The sequence below is a fragment of the Symphalangus syndactylus genome, chromosome 7 (assembly GCF_028878055.3).
Source record: "Symphalangus syndactylus isolate Jambi chromosome 7, NHGRI_mSymSyn1-v2.1_pri, whole genome shotgun sequence".
Lineage (NCBI taxonomy): Eukaryota > Metazoa > Chordata > Mammalia > Primates > Hylobatidae > Symphalangus > Symphalangus syndactylus.
In genome coordinates this window covers 18,081,137-18,095,817 of record NC_072429.2, presented here as the reverse complement: position 1 = coordinate 18,095,817, position 14,681 = coordinate 18,081,137, and positions in this window count along the sequence as shown.

Genomic DNA, 14,681 nt, shown 5'->3' with positions numbered 1-14,681 from the left:
AGGGCTGGAGGGTCTGAACTAGATACATCAAAAATTTTTAAAGTGATGAGATGATGGAGTTAAACAAACTGTTCTGAACTGCATATCCAAAGACAAAAGTTAGGAGATGACAAAAACTGTCCTGAACTGCTTATCCAAAGACAAACTGTCCTGAACTGCATATCCAAAGACAAAAGCTAGCATACCCCCAAACCCTACTTCAATGTAGACTCCCTCCTCCCTGAGACCTCCAACTAGAGAAAAAATGGTCTTAATGACCAAAACCAAATATATCTTGATTTTTTTTTTTTTTAGACAGGGTCTCACTCTGTTGCCCAGGCTAGAGTACAGTGGTGAGATCACAGCTCACTGCAACGTCGACCTCCCCAGGCTTAGGTGATCCTCCTACCTCAGCCTCCCCAGTAGCTGGGACCACAGGCATGCACCACCATGCCTGGCTAATTTTTGTATTTTTTTTGTAGAGATGAGGTTTTGCCATATTGCCCAGGCTGGTTTCCCACTCCTGGGCTCAAGCAATCCACCTGCCTTGGACTCCTAAAATGTTGAATTACAGGTGTTGAGCCTCTGCGCCTGGCCTGGATATTTTTTAAGGAGGTAAAATTCACATAGTAATTCACCATTTTTTTTTTTTTTATTATACTTTAGGGTTTTAGGGTACATGTGCACAATGTGCAGGTTTGTTACATATGTATCCATGTGCCATGTTGATTTCCTGCACCCATTAACTCGTCATTTAGCATTAGGTGTATCTCCTAATGCTGTCCCTCCTCCCTCCCCCCACCCCACAACAGTCCCCGGAGCGTGATGTTCCCCTTCCTGTGTCCATGAGTTCTCATTGTTCAATTCCCACCTATGAGTGAGAACATGCGGTGTTTGGTTTTTTGTCCTTGCGATAGTTTACTGAGAATGATGTTTTCCAGTTTCATCCATGTCCCTACAAAGGACACGAACTCATCATTTTTTATGGCTGCATAGTATTCCATGGTGTATATGTGCCACATTTTCTTAATCCAGTCTATCGTTGTTGGACATTTGGGTTGGTTCCAACTCTTCGCTATTGTGAATAGTGCTGCAATAAACATACGTGTGCATGTGTCTTTATAGCAGCCTGATTTATAGTCCTTTGGGTATATACCCAGTAATGGGATGGCTGGATCAAATGGTATTTCTAGTTCTAGATCCCTGAGGAATCGCCACACTGACTTCCACAATGGTTGAACTAGTTTACAGTCCCACCAACAGTGTAAAAGTGTTCCTATTTCTCCATATCCTCTCCAGCACCTGTTGTTTCCTGATTTTTTAATGATGGCCATTCTAACTGGTGTGAGATGGTATCTCACTGTGGTTTTGATTTGCATTTCTCTGATGGCCAGTGATGATGAGCATTTCTTCATGTGTTTTTTGGCTGCATAAATGTCTTCTTTTGAGAAGTGTCTGTTCATGTCCTCTGCCCACTTTTTGATGGGGTTGTTTGTTTTTTTCTTGTAAATTTGTTTGAGTTCATTGTAGATTCTGGATATTAGCCCTTTGTCAGATGAGTAGGTTGCAAAAATTTTCTCCCATTGTGTAGGTTGCCTGTTCACTCTGATGATAGTTTCTTTTGCTGTGCAGAAGCTCTTTAGTTTAATGAGATCCCATTTGTCGATTTTGGCTTTTGTTGCCATTGCTTTTCGTGTTTTAGACATGAAGTCCTTGCCCACGCCTATGTCCTGAATGGTATTGCCTAGGTTTTCTTGTAGGATTTTAATGGTTTTAGGTCTAACATATAAGTCTTTAATCCATCTTGAATTAATTTTTGTATAAGGTGTAAGGAAGGGATCCAGTTGCAGCTTTCTACATATGGCTAGCCAGTTTTCCCAGCACCATTTATTAAATAGGGAATCCTTTCCCCATTTCTTGTTTTTGTCAGGTTTGTCAAAGATCAGATAGTTGTAGCTATGCGGCATCATTTCTGAGGGCTCTGTTCTGTTCCATTGATCTATGTCTCTGTTGTGGTACCAGTACCATGCTGTTTTGGTTACTGTAGCCTTGTAGTAGAGTTTAAAGTCAGGTAGCGTGATGCCTCCAGCTTTGTTCTTTTGGCTTAGGATTGACTTGGCGATGCGGGCTCTTTTTTGGTTCCATATGAACTTTAAAGTAGTTTTTTCCAATTCTGTGAAGAAAGTCATTGGTGGCTTGATGGGGATGGCATTGAATCTATAAATTACCTTGGGCAGTATGGCCATTTTCACGATATTGATTCTTCCAACCCATGAGCATGGAATGTTCTTCCATTTGTTTGTATCCTCTTTTATTTCATTGAGCAGTGGTTTGTAGTTCTCCTTGAAGAGGTCCTTCACATCCCTTGTAAGTTGGATTCCTAGGTATTTTATTCTCTTTGAAGCAATTGTGAATGGGAGTTCACTCATGATTTGGCTCTCTGTTTGTCTGTTATTGGTGTACAAGAATGCTTGTGATTTTTGTACATTAATTTTGTATCCTGAGACTTTGCTGAAGTTGCTAATCAGCTTAAGGAGATTTTGGGCTGAGACAATGGGGTTTTCTAGATATACAATCATGTCATCTGCAAACAGGGACAATTTGACTTCCTCTTTTCCTAATTGAATACCCTTTATTTCCTTCTCCTGCCTGATTGCTCTGGCCAGAACTTCCAGCACTATGTTGAATAGGAGCGGTGAGAGAGGGCATCCCTGTCTTGTGCCAGTTTTCAGAGGGAATGCTTCCAGTTTTTGCCCATTCAGTATGATATTGGCTGTGGGTTTGTTGTAGATAGCTCTTATTATTTTGAGATACGTCCCATCAATACCTAATTTGTTGAGAGTTTTTAGCATGAAGGGTTGTTGAATTTTGTCAAAGGCCTTTTCTGCATCTATTGAGATAATCATGTGGTTTTTGTCTTTGGTTCTGTTTATATGCTGGATTACATTGATTGATTTGCGTATGTTGAACCAGCCTTGCATCCCAGGGATGAAGCCCACTTGATCATGGTGGATAAGCTTTTTGATGTGCTGCTGGATTTGGTTTGCCAGTATTTTATTGAGGATTTTTGCATCAATGTTCATCAAGGATATTGGTCTGAAATTCTCTTTTTTGGTTATGTCTCTGCCAGGTTTTGGTATCAGGACGATGCTGGCTTTGTAAAATGTGTTAGGGAGGATTCCCTCTTTTTCTATCGATTGGAATAGTTTCAGAAGGAATGGTACCAGTTCCTCCTTGTACCTCTGGTAGAATTCAGCTGTGAATCCATCAGGTCCTGGACTCTTTTTGGTTGGTAAGCTATTGATTATTGCCACAATTTCAGAACCTGTTATTGGTCTATTCAGAGATTCAACTTCTTCCTGGTTTAGTCTTGGGAGGGTGTATTTGTCGAGGAATTTATCCATTTCTTCCAGATTTTCTAGTTTATTTGCATAGAGGTGTTTGTAGTATTCTCTGATGGTAGATTGTATTTCTGTGGGATCGGTGGTGATATCCCCTTTTTCGTTTTTTATTGCATCTATTTGATTCTTCTCTCTTTTCTTCTTTATTAGTCTTGCTAGCGGTCCATCAATTTTGTTGATCTTTTCAAAAAACCAGCTCCTGGATTCATTAATTTTTTGAAGGGTTTTTTGTGTCTCTATTTCCTTCAGTTCTGCTCTGATTTTAGTTATTTCTAGCCTTCTGCTAGCTTTTGAATGTGTTTGCTCTTGCTTTTCTAGTTCTTTTAATTGTGATGTTAGGGTGTCAATTTTGGATCTTTCCTGCTTTCTCTTGTGGGCATTTAGTGCTATAAATTTTCCTCTACACACTGCTTTGAATGTGTCCCAGAGATTCTGGTATGTTGTGTCTTTGTTCTCATTGGTTTCAAAGAACATCTTTATTTCTGCCTTCATTTCATTATGTACCCAATAGTCATTCAGGAGCAGGTTGTTCAGTTTCCATGTAGTTGAGCGGTTTTGACTGAGTTTCTTAATCCTGAGTTCTAGTTTGATTGCACTGTGGTCTGAGAGACAGTTTGTTATAATCTCTGTTCTTTTACATTTGCTGAGGAGAGCTTTACTTCCAACTATGTGGTCAATTTTGGAATAGGTGTGGTGTGGTGCTGAAAAAAATGTATATTCTGTTGATTTGGGGTGGAGAGTTCTGTAGATGTCTATTAGGTCCACTTTATGTAGAGCTGAGTTCAATTCCTGGATATCCTTGTTAACTTTCTGTCTCGTTGATCTGTCTAATGCTGACAGTGGGGTGTTAAAATCTCCCATTATTATTGTGTGGGAGTTTAAGTCCCTTTGTAGGTCACTGAGGACTTGCTTTATGAATCTGGGTGCTCCTGTGTTGGGTGCATATATATTTAGGATAGTTAGCTCTTCTTGTTGAATTGATCCCTTTACCATTATGTAATGGCCTTCTTTGTCTCTTTTGATCTTTGTTGGTTTAAAGTCTATTTTATCAGAGACTAGGATTGCAACCCCTGCCTTTTTTTGTTTTCCAGTTGCTTGATAGATCTTCCTCCATCCCTTTATTTTGAGTCTATGTGTGTCTCTGCACGTGAGATGGATTTCCTGAATACAGCACACTGATGGGTCCTGACTCCTTATCCAGTTTGCCAGTCTGTGTCTTTTGATTGGAGCATTTAGCCCATTTACATTTAACGTGAATATTGTTATGTGTGAATCTGATCCTGTCATTATGATGTTAGTTGGTTATTTTGCTCGTTAGTTGCTATAGTTTCCTCCTAGCCTTGATGGTCTTTACAATTTGGCATGTTTTTGCAGGGGCTGGTACCGGTTGTTCCTTTCCATGTTTAGTGCTTCCTTCAGGAGCTCTTTTAGGGCAGGCCTGGTGGTGACAAAATCACTCAGCGTTTGCTTGTCTGTAAAGTATTTTATTTCTCCTTCACTTATGAAGCTTAGTTTGGCGGGATAGGAAATTCTGGGTTGAAAATTCTTTTCTTTAAGAATGTTGAATATCGGCCCCCACTCTCTTCTGGCTTGTAGAGTTTCTGCTGAGAGATCAGCTGTTAGTCTGATGGGCTTCCCTTTGTGGGTAACCCGACCTTTCTCTCTGGCTGCCCTTAACATTTTTTCCTTCATTTCAACTTTGGTGAATCTGACAATTATGTGTCTTGGAAATGCCCTTCTCGAGGAGTATCTTTGTGGCGTTCTCTGTATTTCCTGAATCTGAATGCTGGCCTGCCTTGCTAGATTGGGGAAGTTCTCCTGGATAATATCTTGCAGAGTGTTTTCCAACTTGGTTCCATTCTCCCCATCATTTTCGGGTACACCAATCAGACGTAGGTTTGGTCTTTTCACATAGTCCCAAATTTCTTGGAGGCTTTGTTCATTTCTTTTTATTCTTTTTTCTCTAAACTTCCCTTCTCTCTTCATTTCATTCATTTCATCTTCCATCAGCGATACCCTTTCTTCCAGTTGATCGCATCTGCTACTGAGGCTTCTGCATTCTTCGCGTAGTTCTCGAAACTTGGCTTTCAGCTCCATCATCTCCTTTAAGCCCTTCTCTCCATTGGTTATTCTAGTTATCCATTCTTCTAATTTTTTTTCAAAGTTTTTAACTTCTTTGCTATTGTTTTGAATTTCCTCTCGTAGCTCAGAGTAGTTTGATCGTCTGAAGCCTTCTTCTCTCAACTCATCAAAGTCATCCTCCATCCAGCTTTGTTCCGTTGCTGGTGAGGAACTGCGTTCCTTTGGAGGAGGAGAGGTGCTCTGTTTTTTAGAGTTTCCAGTTTTTTTGGTCTGTTTTTTCCCCATCTTTGTGGTTTTGTCTACTTTTTGTCTTCGATGATGGTGATGTACAGATGGGTTTTTGGTGTGGATGTCCTTTCTGTTTGTTAATTTTCCTTCTACCAGACAAGACCCTCAGCTGCAGGTCTGTTGGAGTTTACTAGAGGTCCACTCCAGACCCTGTTTGGCTGGGTGTCAGCACCGGTGGCTGCAGAACAGCGGATTTTCGTGAGACCACAAATTCAGCTGTCTGATAGTTCCTCTGAAAGTTTTGTCTCAGAGGAGTACCCGGTTGAATGAGGTGTCAGTCTGTCCCTACTGGGGGAGTGCCTCCCAGTTAGGCTGCTCAGGGGTGAGGGACCCACTTTAGGAGGCAGTCTGTCCGTTCTCAGATCTCCAGCTGCGTGCTGGGAGAACCACTACTCTCTTCAAAGCTGTCAGTCAGACAGGGACATTTAAGGCTGTGGAGGTTCTCGCTGAGTTTTTGGTTGTCTGTGCCCTGCCCCCAGAGGTGGAGCCTACAGAGGCAGGCAGGCCTCCTTGAGCTGTGGTGGGCTCCACCCAGTTCGAGCTTCCTGGCTGCTTTGTTTACCTAAGCAAGCCTGGGCAATGGCGGGCGCCCCTCCCCCAGCCTCGTTGCCGCCTTGCAGCGTGATCTCAGACTGCTGTGCTAGCAATCAGCAAGACTCTGTGGGCATAGGACCCTCTGAGCCAGGTGCGGGACACAATCTCCTAGTGTGCCGTTTTCCAGGCCCATTGGAAAAGTGCAGTATTAGGACGGGACTGACCCGATATTCCAGGTGCCGTCTGTTTCCCCTTTCTTTGACTAGGAAAGGGAACTCCCTGACCCCTTGCGCTTCCCGAGTGAGGCAATGCCTCGCCCTGCTTCGGCTCGCGCACAGTGCGCTTCACCGACTGTCCTGAACCCACTGTTAGGCACTCCCTAGTGAGATGAAACCGGTACCTCAAGCAGAAATGCAGAAATCACCCGTCTTCTGTGTCGCTGGGGCTGGGAGCTGGAGACCGGAGCTGTTCCTATTCGGCCATCTTGGCTCCACCTTTACATACCACGAATTCACCATTTTTACAGGTATGAAGTGTGTAACTCAGTAACTTCCAGGACATTCATGATGTACAACTATCACTACTAGTTCCAGAACAGTTTCGTCTTCCCAAAAAAGAAATGCCAGACTCATTAGTCACCCCCATTTCTACTTCCTCCTAGTCCCTGGCAACCACCAGTGTGCTTTGTGTCTCAATGGATTTGCCTACTGTGGACATATCATATAAATGGATATGTGGCTTTTTGTGTTTGGTTTCCTTCACTTAGCATGTTTTCAAGGTTTGTTCATTGCCTGAAATTATTCAGATATTCATTTTTATATAAACCCCTGTGTCTTTTTGACTTTCCAAGTGAACTTCTTCCCAGCAGGGCTTTCCTATCCAGACCCCAGAGCTTTGGTGAAATGTGTGGTAGTGCACACAGAGCAGGCAGGGGCACATTGACAAACTTCTGCTTGACAGTTTCTGTTTTTGCACCCTATTAACAATGCTCTTGAGGCTCCACTATGTAGGATTCTCTGTTTTTATACCTGAAAGTCTCCTTACCTCAACTGCTGTCAAAAGATTTACATCTTTCTAAGGTGCCAATTAAATCCAACAAGGTAGCCGAGTGTGGTGGTGCACGCCTGTAGTCCTAGCTATGCAGGAGGCTGAGGTGGGAGGATCACTTGAGCCTGGGAGGTCGAGGCTGCAGTGAGCCGTGATTGCACCACTGCATTCCAGCCTGGGAGACAGAGCAAGACCCTGACACACACACACACACACACACACATTCCAACAAGGTAATGTGTACGAGGAAGTACCTGAGCTTTTGAGTCAAATGTATATTTGAATTCCACTTCAGAGACTCATACAGGTTTGGGGAATTGGAGAGAGGAGGAGACCTGTGCCCGCTTTGCAGGTTGAACCTGGGAAAGGGGCACATACACAAATCTCTTCCTGTGCCACAAGATGGCACAAAAGAAGTAGGGGTGAATTAGCTGCTCCATCCTGGGTCTGAGTTAGCCTTGAAGGGTTCCCAATACCCTGGGTAACATGGGAGCAGTAGAATGATTTTTGTGTGTGTCTAAGAGTAGCAAACAAGTGGTTGAACAGCCTCAGCTCTACCTCCTTTCTTTTTTTTTTTGAGATGGAGTTTTGCTCTTGTTGCGCAGGCTGGAGTGCAAGGGTGCGATCTTGGCTCACTGCAACCTCTGCCTCCCAGGTTCAAGTGATTCTCCTGCTTCAGCCTCCTGAGTAGCTAGAATACAGGTGCCCACCACCACGCCCAGCTCATTTTTGTATTTTTGATAGAGACAGGGTTTCACTATGTTGGCCAGGATGGTCTCGAACTCCTGACCTCAGGTGATCCACCCACCTCGGCCTCCCAAAGTGCTGGGATTACAGGTGTGAGCCACCGTGCCTGGCCTCCACCTCATTTCTTGTAGTGCCAGCATGGCATAGTAGCCTCCAGGTGTCCCCAGACCTCCAGGGGGAGCAGAGTCATGACATATAGACTCTGCAGACCTGGAGAAGATTTGCTGCAGAGACAAAGTAAACGTAGTATAGACGTCCAGGCCATCGTGGCAGCTGGCATGAATACATGAAGACGGCAAGGAGCAAACATCTTCACAGGATGTGAGGCACCTGGAACTCAAGGGGTATCCTGGAGAAGGGAAATGCCAGACGCTGAACTGAATGAGATAATTAAGTTTTTGCTATGAAGCAGGATGGGGGCTGAAAGTAGGAATTAAGTTTAATTTAGAAAAGGCAATGTATATTTTTAGTATTTCTGAATAAGAAGGCTGAGAATCCTAAATTAAAAAAATAATAATTTTTTTCCCCCACTGTACTTCATGACACTTGAGTTCATTTTCTGCTCCTGAAATAGGGAGGGTACCTCCCTCTGAAAACATTGTCAGAGAAAAAAGTCCAGGATTGAGCAGATGCTTTGAAGAGACAGAACGTTCTTAGCTTTAGGGGGCCAACCAGCTGGCCCAGGGCACAATTCCTCAGCCAAAGCGCCTAGGGAAACTGCTCTAGGCATTCAGCCTGAGGCATTAGGTTGGAAAGCGAGGGGTTAATTTAGTATTAGCTGTGTTCTGTTCTAGAACATCTCTGTAGCTCTTGCTCTTGAGCTCCAGGGCTTCCTTCCTCATCCTACTCCACCCCCTCTTTTTTCCTTCCCTCTTTCTGTTTTTTTGAGGTGAAGTTCGCATACCATAAAATTAACCATTTTTTAAAGCGTATCATTCAGTGTCAGTACCTTCCCAATGTCATGCAACCATTACTTCTATCTAGCTCCAAAACATTTTTATCACCCTCAAAGGAGACTCTGTACCCATGAAGTAGTCACTCCCAGTTCTGTCTCCCCCAGCCCCTGGCAGCCACCAATATGCTTGCCGTCTCTATGAATTTACTTATTTGGTACATTTCCTATAAATGGAGTCACAAGATGTGGCCTTGGTGCCTGGCTTCTCTCTTCATCCCTTTTGTATCCTTCAGTCCTATCTCTTCTCCTTGAAGCTTTGGAGCCCACCCAAGTAGTCCCTAGGTATTTCCAGACTCCATTTTCCAGGAATCAGGCCAGAGAAAGAAAGGAAACAAGGTCAGAGGGCTTGGGGGTGGGAATTAAATCGGCTTAGGGAAAAAGAAACCCAGCAGTTTCTGATCAGGCCCCAGCAGCTGAATTTGGTTTGGAGGCCGATTATCTGAGGCCCACGAGCTTTTAAGTACCATGGCTGGGCCTTCTGTGTAGGCCACGTGGAAGCCGGGCTCACCCTGGCTCTTGACTGTAAACAGATGCTCTATGCCCAGGGAGGAAAGCTGAATTTCGAAAAAATGCAGCTCGACTGAGACTGTGGTGTAGCTGGATTTTCACGAAGGAGTATTTATAATCAGGCAGAAAATCATGGAGAAACAGCTAAGGATCAAGTTGCCACTTAAATTCCTAGCAGCTACACCTGGCCATGAGAACTGGTGAGGTTTCGGAGACACACATCATAAAGTGTGGGCTAGTTTGGGTGCTTCTCTGATTAATATCACGGCTGGGTTTTGGAACTGTAAGTGGGGGAAATTGTAAGGGAGGAAATTGGAGGGGGGGGCTTCTCTCAAACTGTGTGTTTGGTTACAGAGATGGCTGGCAACACACTGCTGGCTCTCTGATCTCTCTCTCTCTGGCTTCGATAGTTTTTCTGTGGTGCTAAAACCTAGCCCCTTCAGTTCCCCAGGAGGGAGAAATATGGGTTGAAGTTATAGAACATATTTTGGGCAGGCTCCCTCTGGACTTTGTTCATGCAGAATGGTCTTATTATCTTGATCTATGAAGGTTTGTCCAGTGGTGTATGGTCTCTGAAAATCACACCATGCACCTGCCTCTCCTCTCTCTAGTATTGTTTATGCATATTAAATTATATAAAACCGTATGACCTTGGGCAAGTCACTTAAATTTTCAAGGCCTCAGCTTCCTCAAATGAAGACATTAAGTTCTGTAGTGGGTTGCATAGTGTCTCTCCCAAAATTCCTGTCCACTTACAACCTTAGAATGTGAGCTTATTTGGAAATAAGGTCTTTGCAAATGTAATTAAGGTAAAGAATATGAGATGAGATTGTGCTAGATTAGGCTGAATCCTGAATCCAGTACAAGTATCCTTATGAGATAGCAAAGGACACACAGACACACAGGGAAGAAGGTCATGTGAAGGTGAGGTAGGCAGAGATGACAGCAATGCATCTACAAGCTAAGAATGCCAAGCATGGCCTGCAGCCATCGGAAGAGAAGGTAGGAGGGAGACATGAACGATTTCCCTCTCCCAGCCTCCAGAAGGAACCAACCCTGCTGGCACCTTGATTTTTGGACCTCTGGCCTCCTGAACTGTGAGATAATAGATTTCTGTTGTTTTATGCCAGTTTGTGGTACTTTGTTATGGTAGCCCTGAGAAAGGAATACAGATTAGATACTGTTTCTAGGATTAATTCATTCCTCTATGGCACTTAGAGTTTTTATAAAATATATTTACATAAATTTATCCCTTATAAAAATTTATTTATTTATTTTTTGAGATGGAGTTTCGCTCTTGTTGCCTAGGCTGGCATGCAGTGGTGTGATCTTGGCTCACTGCAACCTCCACCTCCTGGGCTCAAGCGATTCTCCTGCCTCAGCCACCCAAGTAGCTGGGATTACAGGCATGCACCACCACACCCAGCTAATTTTGTATTTTTAGTAGAGACAGGGTTTCACCATGTTGGCCAGGCTGGTTTCCAACTCCCGACTTCAGGTGATCCACCTGCCTCAGCCTCCCAGAGTGCTGGGATTACAGGCATGAGCCACCACACCTGGCCATAAAAATTTATTTCTTACAAAAAGTTCTTGCCAGCAACTTTTCTGGGACATAGGTACATTTTATCAGGCCACCTGCCCTCCCTCCTCCCCCTCTTTATTTTGCAGATGCTCAAAGAGTGACATATCTAGTGACACAGCAAGTCAGTGGCAGCCCCAGGACTCCATTTCATTTGCTTTTTCTCAAGTGTAGGCGGAGTTAGAGGATATCGGTTACATTGCAGTGGCCCCTATCAGCTGAAAAGTCCTAATTGTCCACAAAAATGTATATGGACGATGCTTCTCATGGGCTAAGGCCTGCCTAGCCTATGAGACTCACACCACTGATCTGGGCTGCCCAGACCCACAGCCTCCTCTATTCTTCAGATGCGTGTCTGGCAGCCTCTCCTCCACCCATGGAAAATGTAGAATAGAGATCATTGTTCTCATAACCAAAGGTGGGGCAGCCTGTGCTTTTAGACTCAGCCGACCCACCCAGCTCTGCAGTTTGCTAGCCGTGGAACTCCAGGCAACGACCCTTTTCTGTGATTCAGGTTCTTCATCTGTACTATGGGGGTAACAACCCTCACCTTGCAGAATTTTTGTGAGGAATGGGGATAAACATGCAAAAACTCTGGCACGTCCCAGTCACTCTGTAAAAGAGAGCTGTTTCCATTATTTTCTCCCATAGTTGCATTGGCTTTACTCCAATGCTTACACAAGGTCTGGTTTCAGTCTTCCAGTTAATTAGCTCGTCAGCTTTCCTTAATCCCATGAGTTCCAGTATCTTGCACAAGATATCCTGTATATGGGAAAGAGTTCAACAGGCATTCATCAAGGGCTTGTTATGTGCAAATCATGGTGTTGTGGTGGAAAGGACATGGCATTGGGCTTAGTCCAACCTGGTTCAAATCACATCTCTGCCATCTCCTAGCCATGTGATTCAGGTCTTTCTCACTGCTTAAATGAGGACAACTGAACCTGCTGGCAGCTTTGCTTTGGTCTTACACAAAAGGATGTGTATAAATGTGTGATGAAGAGTATGTGCTCGATGAATGTCAGATTTTTCATCTCATTCTGTGAATTCACCTTCTTACCTGTAACTAGGCAATCTTCCACTTCTCTAATCGCTGCTCTTACATCCTATCATCCACCATCAAAAGGATATGGGAGATGAAATCATTTTTAAAACAAGGTCGCTGGAGAGGGGTCACTCTGAGATACACTTCAAAGGTGAATGAATCCCTCTTCAGCTAGTTATATTTTATTCTAGAACTCAAAGTAGAGTTTAGCAGCTATTCTCTTTTTCCTTCTCCCTCCCTCAGTTTAGGAGAACAGATATATTTTAGGCTGGATTTAAACATTTATTTTATTTTTTTGAGACAGGGTTTTGCTCTCTGGCCCAGGCTGGAGTGCAGTGGTATGATCATGGCTCACTGCAGCCTAGAACTCCTGGGCTCACACGATCTTCCCAAGTAGCTGGGACTACAGGTGGGCATCACCATGCCCAGCTAATTTTTAATTGTCTTGTAGAGACAGGGTCTCACCATGTTGCCCAGGCTGGTCTCGAACTCCTGGGTTCATGCAGTCCTCCCGCCTTGGCCTTTCAAGATGCTAGGATTTTAGGTATGAGCCACCATGGATGGCCTAAATTTTTAATTTCAAATGAAAATAGCATTTTGGGTCCAATGAAGAAAGTTTCAGGCCAGGTGCAGTGGTTAACGCTTGTAATCCCAGCACTTTGGGAGGTGGAGGCCATGGATCACTTGAGCCCAGGAGTTTGAGACCAGCCTGAGCAGCATGGCGAAACCCTGTCTCTACAAAAAATTAGCTGGGCGTGGTGGCACATGCCTGTAGTCCCAGCCACTCTGGAGGCTGAGGTGGGAGGATTGATTGAGCTAAGGAAGTGGAGGTTGCAGTGAGCTGAGATGATGCCTGGGCAACAGAGTGAGATCCTGTCTCAAAAAAAGAAAAAAAAAGAAAAAGTAAGTTTGATAGACTTATTTTTGAGAATGGTATTAAGAAACAGTGTTTTTTGTTGTTGTTGTTGTTGTTGCTAAAATATCTGTATTTATCGCTTATATTTATTTGGTGTACTGGAGTCCACAAAGTAGATATACCAGCCTTATTATATCATGTCAATATCATATTTTCTTAAAAAACTACCTACGGTGAGTAGTTATTGTCTTGTTTTTGCCAGTCCAGGTTCTGTTTCCTCATTTCCGTTGGGAAACTCTTTCTCATCCCTGACCACGTATTTCTCATGTGACACAGGCTTGTCCAATGAGTGCTGTTTTTTAATTTTTTCATAGCCCATGGTTGCTACTAAAATTACTGTTTTTTGCCCCTGCTGTTTCATCCAGTGATGGACATTTGCCCCAAGGCAGGCTAATCAGAGCCAGTGAGACTCAATTCTGGGCTGTATCTCAGAAGCACTGGAGATAAGAAGCCCTCTTTCCCCTGGGCTTGAAATTAGTAGTAGCTACAGCTTTCAGTCTGCAGCTGTTGGGAGTCAGTTTTCCATTTGCATAGGAGAGGCTTCCTGAGAATGAAGCCAAAGCAAAACAAAGCCAAGTATGCACCAGACACCCTGAGCCCTTATGGCAGTGTATGAGTTCTAGGATCCAAACACCCATGTCTTATGCAGTAGGAACTACCTTAGGTCTTGCAATTACTTGTCTCAACATGTTCCTTTTTTGCCTTAAGTTGGTTTGAATTGCTTTGAGCCTATTGTAATCTACAGAGCCTTGATATCAGTCTTGCCATTCTTGTTTCCTAGATAGAGAAACCGAAGTTCACACTGACATTGCCAAAGTCAAGCAGCAGGATGCAGGGGAGGATGGGGTAAACCACCTGCCCCCTACACACTGGGCAAGTGGAGCTGGAGGTGATGAGGCCTGCTTCCTTAGAACCTCCCTCAACTCTGCTCTCAAGCCCCATACTCTTGCCTCAGCCTCCCAGAGTGCTGGGATTTCAGGCATGAGCCACCGTGCCTGGCCTAAATTTAATTTTTAATTTCAAGTGAAATTAGCATTTTGAGTCCAGTGAAGAGAGTTTCAGGCTGGGGGCAGTGGCTAATGCTTGTAATCCCAGCACTTTGCTCATCTCCTGTCCCCCTGCAGGGACTGGTAAATAAGGACATTTATAGTGTAAATAAGAGCATCTCCTGTCCCTGCAGCACCTTACAAGGTTACTCTAAGTAGGCTAGGTTCCTCTGCCAACCAGTTAATCCTGCTGTCAGTTACTAGAGTCGATTTAGCATCCCTGGATGCATCTTGAAGTTGAGCTGCTTGTGGCTTTTGAGCCACAATATCTTCACTCCCCTTTGAACCACCATAAAGAAATCCTTAGTCCTCATATCTTGATTTGAGAACCCATTGATGTTTGCCTCCTGCCAGCGCTGCAATGAAGGGTAGAGTTCAGGAAATAGAAGCATAGCATTTTTATTTATCCTGTTCTCTATTTCTCTGTCAGCAGCAGGTCCAAAGGTGAGTGTCACATGCTCTGCCATACTTTATGTTGCCTGAGCATATTAAATCCAGGATCTACTGCTCTGTATCCATTTTCAGCGACCAAGTGGTAAGGGCAAAGAATGGCAGGAA